Raw genomic sequence first — 7562 nt, 5'->3', positions numbered from 1 at the left:
GCCTAGAGCCTGCCAGGAGATGCCAGTGGCTGCTCATTAACTCATGGCAACGTCTGAGTGGACATGGCCTCTGTGGCCCCGTGGCCTGTGTGGCCTGTGAGGCCTGTGAGACTCGAGCTGGGGACAGGAGAAGCAGATGTCAGTGCCCACGTGGCACTGTCCAGGGTGAACTTCTCAAGGGCTGCTTGCCTTGGAGGATGTGACTGATGGGATTAAAACCCTTCCCGGTTCAAAGCTGGTTGAATCCCTCTTGCCCGGGGAGCAAGGGGCTTGCTGAGGCTAAAGGTGACCAAGAGCCTATGGTCAGGTACACAGTGTAGTGCTGCTGGACAGAAAGGCTTCAGGGGCAGGGAGCTGACAGCAGCCAGAAGCTACCAGCAGCCCAGCTGTCAGTGCCCCCCGGTCACCACTCTGGTGGTCTGGTCTGTAGATCACTCTCAGTGGGGCTGCTAGGAAGACAAGCATCCCCCATGGCAGGGTGGGGATTGTGGGGCCCAGAGACCACAGGAACGGCCAGGAGACAGATTGGTGGGCAGGGCTGTGAGGTGACCAGGAAAAGGGCCTGGGGACATTCAGATGCTGGTCACCCAGGGAGATGGCAGCCACTCGGCCGCCCTCGCTGGACTTGGAAGAAGCGAGAACAGAAACATTCAAAGGCTCCACAAAGACTTCCTGTTGCCATCAACACATCCCGGCTACTTTCTCCCCAACTCCGCTCTGCACACACACCCCCCACCCCCGGCGACAACCAGACCACGGGGAATAAAGCAACGCCACCGCCCCCAACTCTGTGTCTTGCTTTTTTCTTAATTGGGTTTGAAATGCAGATCCTGACCCCCGCACGCTGGCGCCAGCGTGGTGGCTGCTGACCAACACGCTGCAGGGTTTCTGCTGGACAGGAACGGCTGTGGGCCAAGTGCCCTGCTGAACCCTAGACCCACACACTCACACGCAGGCACATGTGTGCACACTCACACAGGCACCCACTGCGCACACACACAACATGCCAGCAGTGCCGGGGAACACGCCCCTGCTGCAGGACTGGACAGGAGGATTTTTCATTCGCACATTTGCTTTCACAGTTAAGAAGTATGTTTCCTGGGGCCAGTACCATGGCATAGTGGGTAAAAACCCCAGCCCGCAGTGCCAGCATCCCACAGGGTGCCGGTTTGAGTCCCTGCTGCTCCTCTTCTGATCCAGCTCCCTGCTAATGGCCTGGCAAGGCAGCAGAAGATGGCCCAGGTCCTTGGGCCCCTGCACTCATGTGGGAGACCTGGAAGAAGCTCCTGGCTCTGGATCCATGCAGCTCCTGTCGTTGTGGCCATTTGGGTACTGAACCAGTGGATAGAAGACCTTTCTCTATGCCTCTTCCTCTGCCTCTCTGTAACTCTGCTTTTCAAATAAATAAATAGGGGCCGGCGTTTTGGTGCAGCGGGTTAACATCCTGGCCTGAAGCACCGGTATCCCATATGGGTGCCGGTTCAAGACCTGGCTGCTCCACTTCCAATCCAGCTCTCTGCTATGGCCTGGGAAAGCAGTAGAAGATGGCCCAAGTCCTTGGACCCCTGTACCCACATGGGAGACCCGGAAGTAGCTCCTGGCTTCGGATCAGCACAGCCCTGGCCGTTGCGGCCAACTGGGGAGTGAACCATCAGATGGAAGACCTCTCTCTCTCTCTCTCTCTCTCTCTGCCTCTCCTCTCTGTGTAACTCTGACTTTCAAATAAATAAATACATCTAAAAATCAAATAAATAAATAAATCTTAAGAGAAAATAGTATGTTTCCTAAACTTTCCACTCAGGAGCAGGACACCGGACACCAAGAGCCACGTAGCCCCTCTCCCACACAGGACAAGGCTAGCACCTGCATGCAGCAAGGAGGTGGCAGCACCTGTCAGGTGACGGACTATGGCTGAGCAGCAGTGGCAGCAGGTGGCCAAGGCACAGAGATGGGGACTCGAGCCCACACTGGGTCGGACAAGCCTCCCCACGCCCCCACTGCTCCAATGGTGCTGGACAGTCCACTCGCAGATGGGAACCGGTGATTGCTGGCCTTACCACACACACGTGCTTTTTGATGGTGGACTCTCTGCAGACAACCCACTGGGCCCTTGGCCTGGCCCCACACGACCTCTTGAGGTGTAGTTTTATTTTAGGCCAACTGTGCCAAGAACCTGGGGTCTCTGTCTCCCTCCTAACCCCTCCTCTCTTCTTCTTTTCCTAATAATTTCTTTTTTTAAAAAGATTTATTTATTTTATTTGAAAGTCAGAATTACACACAGAGAGAAGGATAGGCTGAGAGAGAGAGAGAGAGAGAGAGAGGTCTTTCATCTGATGTTTCACTTTCCAGTTGGCCGCAATGGCTCTAGCTGCGCCAACCCAAAGCCAGGAGCCAGGAACTTCTTCCAGATCTCCTACGTGGGTGCAGGGGTCCAAGGACTTGGGCCATCTTCTACTGCTTTCCCAGGCTACAGCAGAGAGCTGGATCTGAAGTGGAGCAGCCGGGACTCGAACTGGCACCCATATGGCATGCCGGTACTCAGGTGGCTGCTTTACCTGCTGTGCCACAGCACCAGGCCCCCTAGTCATTTCTTTTCTTACCATAATAGCAGCAATCATTGCAGAAAATTTAACGGAGGAGTATTTTTTTAATCTTTTTTTTTTATTTGACAGAGTTATAGACAGTGAGAGAGAGAGAGAGACAGAGAGAAAGCTCTTCCTTCTGTTGGTTCACTCCCACGGCCAGAGCTGTGCTGATCCGAAGCCAGGAGCCAGGTGCTTCTTCCTGGTCTCCCATGCAGGTGCAAGAGCCCAAGTACTTGGGCCATCCTCCACTGCCCTCCTGGGCCACAGCAGAGAGCCGGACTGAAAAAGGAGCAACCGGGACTAGAACCTGACCCCCAGTGGGATGCCGGCACCGCAGATGGAGGATTAACCAAGTAAGCCACAGCGCTGGCCCTGAGGGAGGAGTATTTTACAACACCACTTACAACCCACTACCCAGCTGGCTCTGGGGAGATGCCACTGGTTGTGTTTATAAGTCATTGGCGTCACTCTATGTATAATGACAAGAGATTTCATGTTTTAGGTTAATTCAGCCTCAGCAAAGGCCAGCACTGGCTCTGGGTGGCCGGCATCCCTGGTAGTGTGGGGAGGGCAGAACGGAGCTAGGAGGCCTGGGCTTGGCCCCATCATCCAGGAGAAAGTGTCCGGCTGTTCCCAGGCCTTCCTGTCCAGCAGTCTCCCTGTAGGACAGGCACCCTGCAGCCAGTAGTCTCAGGACCCGCCACTGTGTCTACCCCCACCTGCAGCTTTGTATTAGCCTGGGGAACACCCACCCAGCTGCCTGTGGGGTTTCTTGAGAGTTTCATCCATCGCTGCTGAGGTGTGCACACTTCATGCTGGACACAGGCAGGAAGAATGGGCTGGCAGCATTGCCCAGCTGCCTAACACCCACGTTGGTGGCTGGAGACCCCTGGGGCCTGCTATCCCATCCTCTCCCTTTGCCCCACCTGTGCCTCTTGCCTGTGGGTGCTGCATTGGCTGGGAGCTCTCTGAACTGGCCCTGAACGCTGGCTCCCTCCAACCCCAGCCCTGTAGCCACCCTCCCCGTACCCCCAGTCTCGGGCACTTAGAGGGCACACAGGTGACCCAGTGGCCATGTGGAGGACGGGTCTCTGACTCAGCCACAAGCCCATCCACCAGCTCCAAGGGTTCCTGGTTCACGGAGAGGCTGCCTGTCCATCTGGAAGGGAGGGGCTGTCTGCATGGATGGGAATCTTGAGGCAGGTGCATGGCAGACTTTTCACACATGCTGAGCCCACTGCCCTGCCCACAGCGACCCTTCCCACCACATACAGCCTGGCTGTCAGTCCCTTCATCTGGGGACAGCTGAGGACGGTCCCAGTGACCGCCCCTGGCAGAGGGTGGTGATAGCTGCCGCCACTGCCATCACGCAGTCCCTGCTCACTGGCTGAGTCACAGGTGCCTGCAGGGCAGGGCTCAGTGAGGTGAGTCCTGAACTGACTGCCGGGGAGGGCCTGCCCTTGGCCTTTCAGTGGGGGCCTTGTCCAGGCTGGAGGAGGTCGGCTGAGACCAGTCCAGCTGGGCAGTTCCTGGGTGGTGACTTTCCCCTCCCTGCATGTAGGCAGTGTTTCTCCAGTGATCTGGGCAGGGGTGTGACCAGCATCTGGATGGCCTGGCCACTGCACAAGCACAGCCCTGTGAGGGCTGACTCTGTCCAGCCTGAGCACTCTGTCCCGTTGGGAGACTCAGCAGAGTCTGACCCCTAGTTTGTAGCAGATGGGGTCCCGGAATGGGCCCCTCCCCGCACTGGGAGAGACATCTTTTGCAGCATAGAGCCAAGGCCAGCAGAGCAGGGAAGGGTGAGATCTTCCTCTGGATTTTCCCAGCTCAGGGGTCTCCCTGCTGGCAATCCGGGGACATATCACTGGCAGGACCCTCACTTTCAGCTCGTTCTAGAGGTCGCAGGAGGGCTTAGGCAGAAGTGCCTTCTGGAATTCAGATGCAGATGGGGTGGCCTATCTGGACTCCCCCACGCCACTGAGAACACATGTGCACGCACTTCACAGTGCTGCGGGACCTGTCTCAGGCTGTGGCTCCCTGGCTGTGCCAACAGCACTATGACGCCACTGGACAGGGACTCCTGCTCTAGTGTTTAAGGCTGAGGGTCGTGACCACTGTACCCTCAAGGGTTCAGAGGAACATGTAAGTGCATAAAACAGACAAGCAGCCTCACAGGGCAGTCTCAGGGGTGATGCCCACGCAACACGCCTTGATTTTGTGAGGTTCAGGCTTTCCAAGTGCACACCTGGGGCACAGGGTGGTGGTAGCAGCCTGGGACAGCCCTTTTTCGCAAAGGAAGAGGAGAGGTGAGCTCCTTGGAGAGCTCTCTGGGGGAACCTCCGATGGGGGTCCCGGCTAACCACAGACCCGTGGTGTGCAGCAGGTGGCCGGGTGGGCCTCGTGTTCTGGAGCCCTGTGTTCCACGCTCACACCATGTTCACAGAGCTGATGAGAAGCAGGTGTCAGTGCATGGCCTGGCATCTCCTATGAGCACCCGGAGCTACTGTGGGTCAGATCCTCACTTCCAGCCCCAAGCTCAGCTCTCCCTCCTGACACCTCCCTCTGACAAGACAGCAGTTACAGCTTCCAGCAGCAGCAGCAGCCCCCATGGTTTGCCAGCCTGGGGCCGTGGTCTGCTGCTGGCCGGGCCAACGCTGAGACACTGCCAAGCCTGGGATCGCCAAGGAGGCTGCACAACCATGGCGCGGGGATAATAACACCTTGTAGAGCCCCCCTCACTGCCAAACCACGGGCCAGCACCCTGTCTCCCACCGTCAATTCAGGGGCAGGCACCGCCCAAGGTCACACCCAGCCACGGCTGTCTGGACTCATGTCCCAGCCCACAGGGAGGCCCCAGGCCATGCTCAGCTGACTCAAGGGAGCCTCAGCTGCCACCAAGCTGGCTGCAAAGTCCTCCCCCAACCCCACCTTTCTCTGATGCCCAGATGGCAAAACAAATTAGGTTAAGGAGGGGTTTAGGTGAAGAATTACACACTGAAGTTTCCTGGGTGAGGCCGGCCAGCTCTCTGTGTGCTGTTTCATGTCGTAATTACACGTTGCTCATTGCAGCCGCCAAACGTGGAATTACGAGCGTTGGCACTCTACACATCATTTGACCACAGGTATGATAATTATGTCCCGAAGAGAAGGTCAGGGAAAATGACCTCAGAGGGGGAAACTGGGGTGACAGGATGACATGGGGGCTGGGTGGCTGGGTGGGGCCCCGTTGGCCAATGTCCTGAGAATGTATCAAACACTAAGAGGTCCGGTCCCAGATGTGTTGAGGAAAGCATTGCATGTCCTTCTGAGAGCGTCCAGTGTCTGAGGGAAGTCCCCTGTGGGACAGAACAGCCATCGGCACTCACTGAAAACCTCAACACCAGACAATCCGCAGCAGCGTTTGCAGTCTGTGGGCGCAAAGAGCTCACAGCAGCTGTGGGACTGCAATGGCGGGGGGTGCCCCCACCCCCGTGGGGTATCTCTGCAGAGGGAGGCGGTGCCCAGTGGTGATGCTGACACTGAAGACTCACCCACTCAGAAAGAGACCCCAGTCCATGGCCCGTGTGAGCCACATCAGGGAGTTGGCGACAAGGACTGAGTCCATGTCTCATCCACCCACCACTGCAGGGCCTGCCTGCACCCTGACGTTCAGAGGCTGAAAAGGCAGGCTCCAGTCCCAGACCCTACCCTTAGTACCTCCCCATCCTCACCAGAGTCCCTGTGTAGAGTTGGAGAAGAGGGAATGTGGGAGCATGAGCGTGATGCCGTAGACCCAGATCAGGCACACCGGGTGAGCTTGCAGACGACGCTGGCCCCTGGAGCTCACCGCCATCCTCACTGCAGACTCCTGGGTTTGAGCCCCTGAAATACTCACTGGGAAGCAACCCCTTCAGAGCCATCCAGGGAGTAACACAGCAGAGGCTCACTTCTCACAGAATCTCCTAGAAAGAATGGTGGAGGGGACTCAGAGGCCCCAGCTGGCTCATAATCTACCCCTCAGGGCCCAAGAGTAAGAAGGGCAGATGAGGGGAGGTCTGACCGCCTGCCCATGCTGCCCCAGGAGCCTGATACCACCGGGCACCAGGCATCCTGTCTGCACTGATGTGTCCTCTGCACGTGTCTCTCCTGAGCCATCAGTGATGCCAGGGAACTCCAGCCCAGCTTGGGAAACCAGGGGACCACAGCCTGAGGGGTCTACACTAGAGGCAGATCCAGGCGGTCAGGGTCTGAGGGGTCTACACCAGAAGCAGATCCAGGCGGTCAGGGTCTGAGGGGTCTACACCAGAGGCAGGTACAGAGGCTTGGATCCATCCGACAAATGTTTACCATTATCTGTGGGATCCCAGCTTCAGGGAGCAGACGGGGCACCAGGTTCCAGAGCCCTGCCCTGGTGTGGAATCAGCTCCTTCATATCCCTTACAGTGCAGCAGCCACTAGGGACTCTGAGGCCCTGAGGAGGCAGTGCAGGGCCTCAGCTCTCAGGGTCCGGTTGGCAGCTCAAAGGCGCCCTTCCCTGGTTCCAGGTCTAGAGCCTGACGGGCCCTGTGGCCACCCAGCAGCACAGGCCTGGCAGAGCCACATGCACCCTGCAGAGGCACTTCCTGCAGCAGTTGGGGGGGGGGGCGCTGATGCTCGCAAGGGGTTGGGGGAGCAGGTCTCCACAGCTGGGTGGTGAGTAGGGGGCTGGAGCAGGCACTGGAGAGGAGTGGGGTGGGGACAGCAGATCTCCACATTTTAAAGTACACAGGTGTGGCCCAGAGCTGGGCACCTGACCTTGGGTCTCAGGGTTAGCTACTTCTGTACTGGGTGGGGCTTGGCTGTGTGGTTTTGGTTGGACAGCCTTGCCCCGCTGGGTTCCAGACGAGGCAGGCACCGTCTCAGGTCCACGGTGCTGCACTGGGCTTGCTGCCAGCTCTTTCTTGGCTCAGTGACTCTCAATTCCACTCCCTCGCCTGGCTGCCCGGGAGTCACCCACAC

The sequence above is a fragment of the Oryctolagus cuniculus genome, chromosome 17, assembly GCF_964237555.1.
Source record: "Oryctolagus cuniculus chromosome 17, mOryCun1.1, whole genome shotgun sequence".
In the NCBI taxonomy this organism is placed as follows: domain Eukaryota; kingdom Metazoa; phylum Chordata; class Mammalia; order Lagomorpha; family Leporidae; genus Oryctolagus; species Oryctolagus cuniculus.
This window is presented reverse-complemented; position numbering follows the sequence as displayed.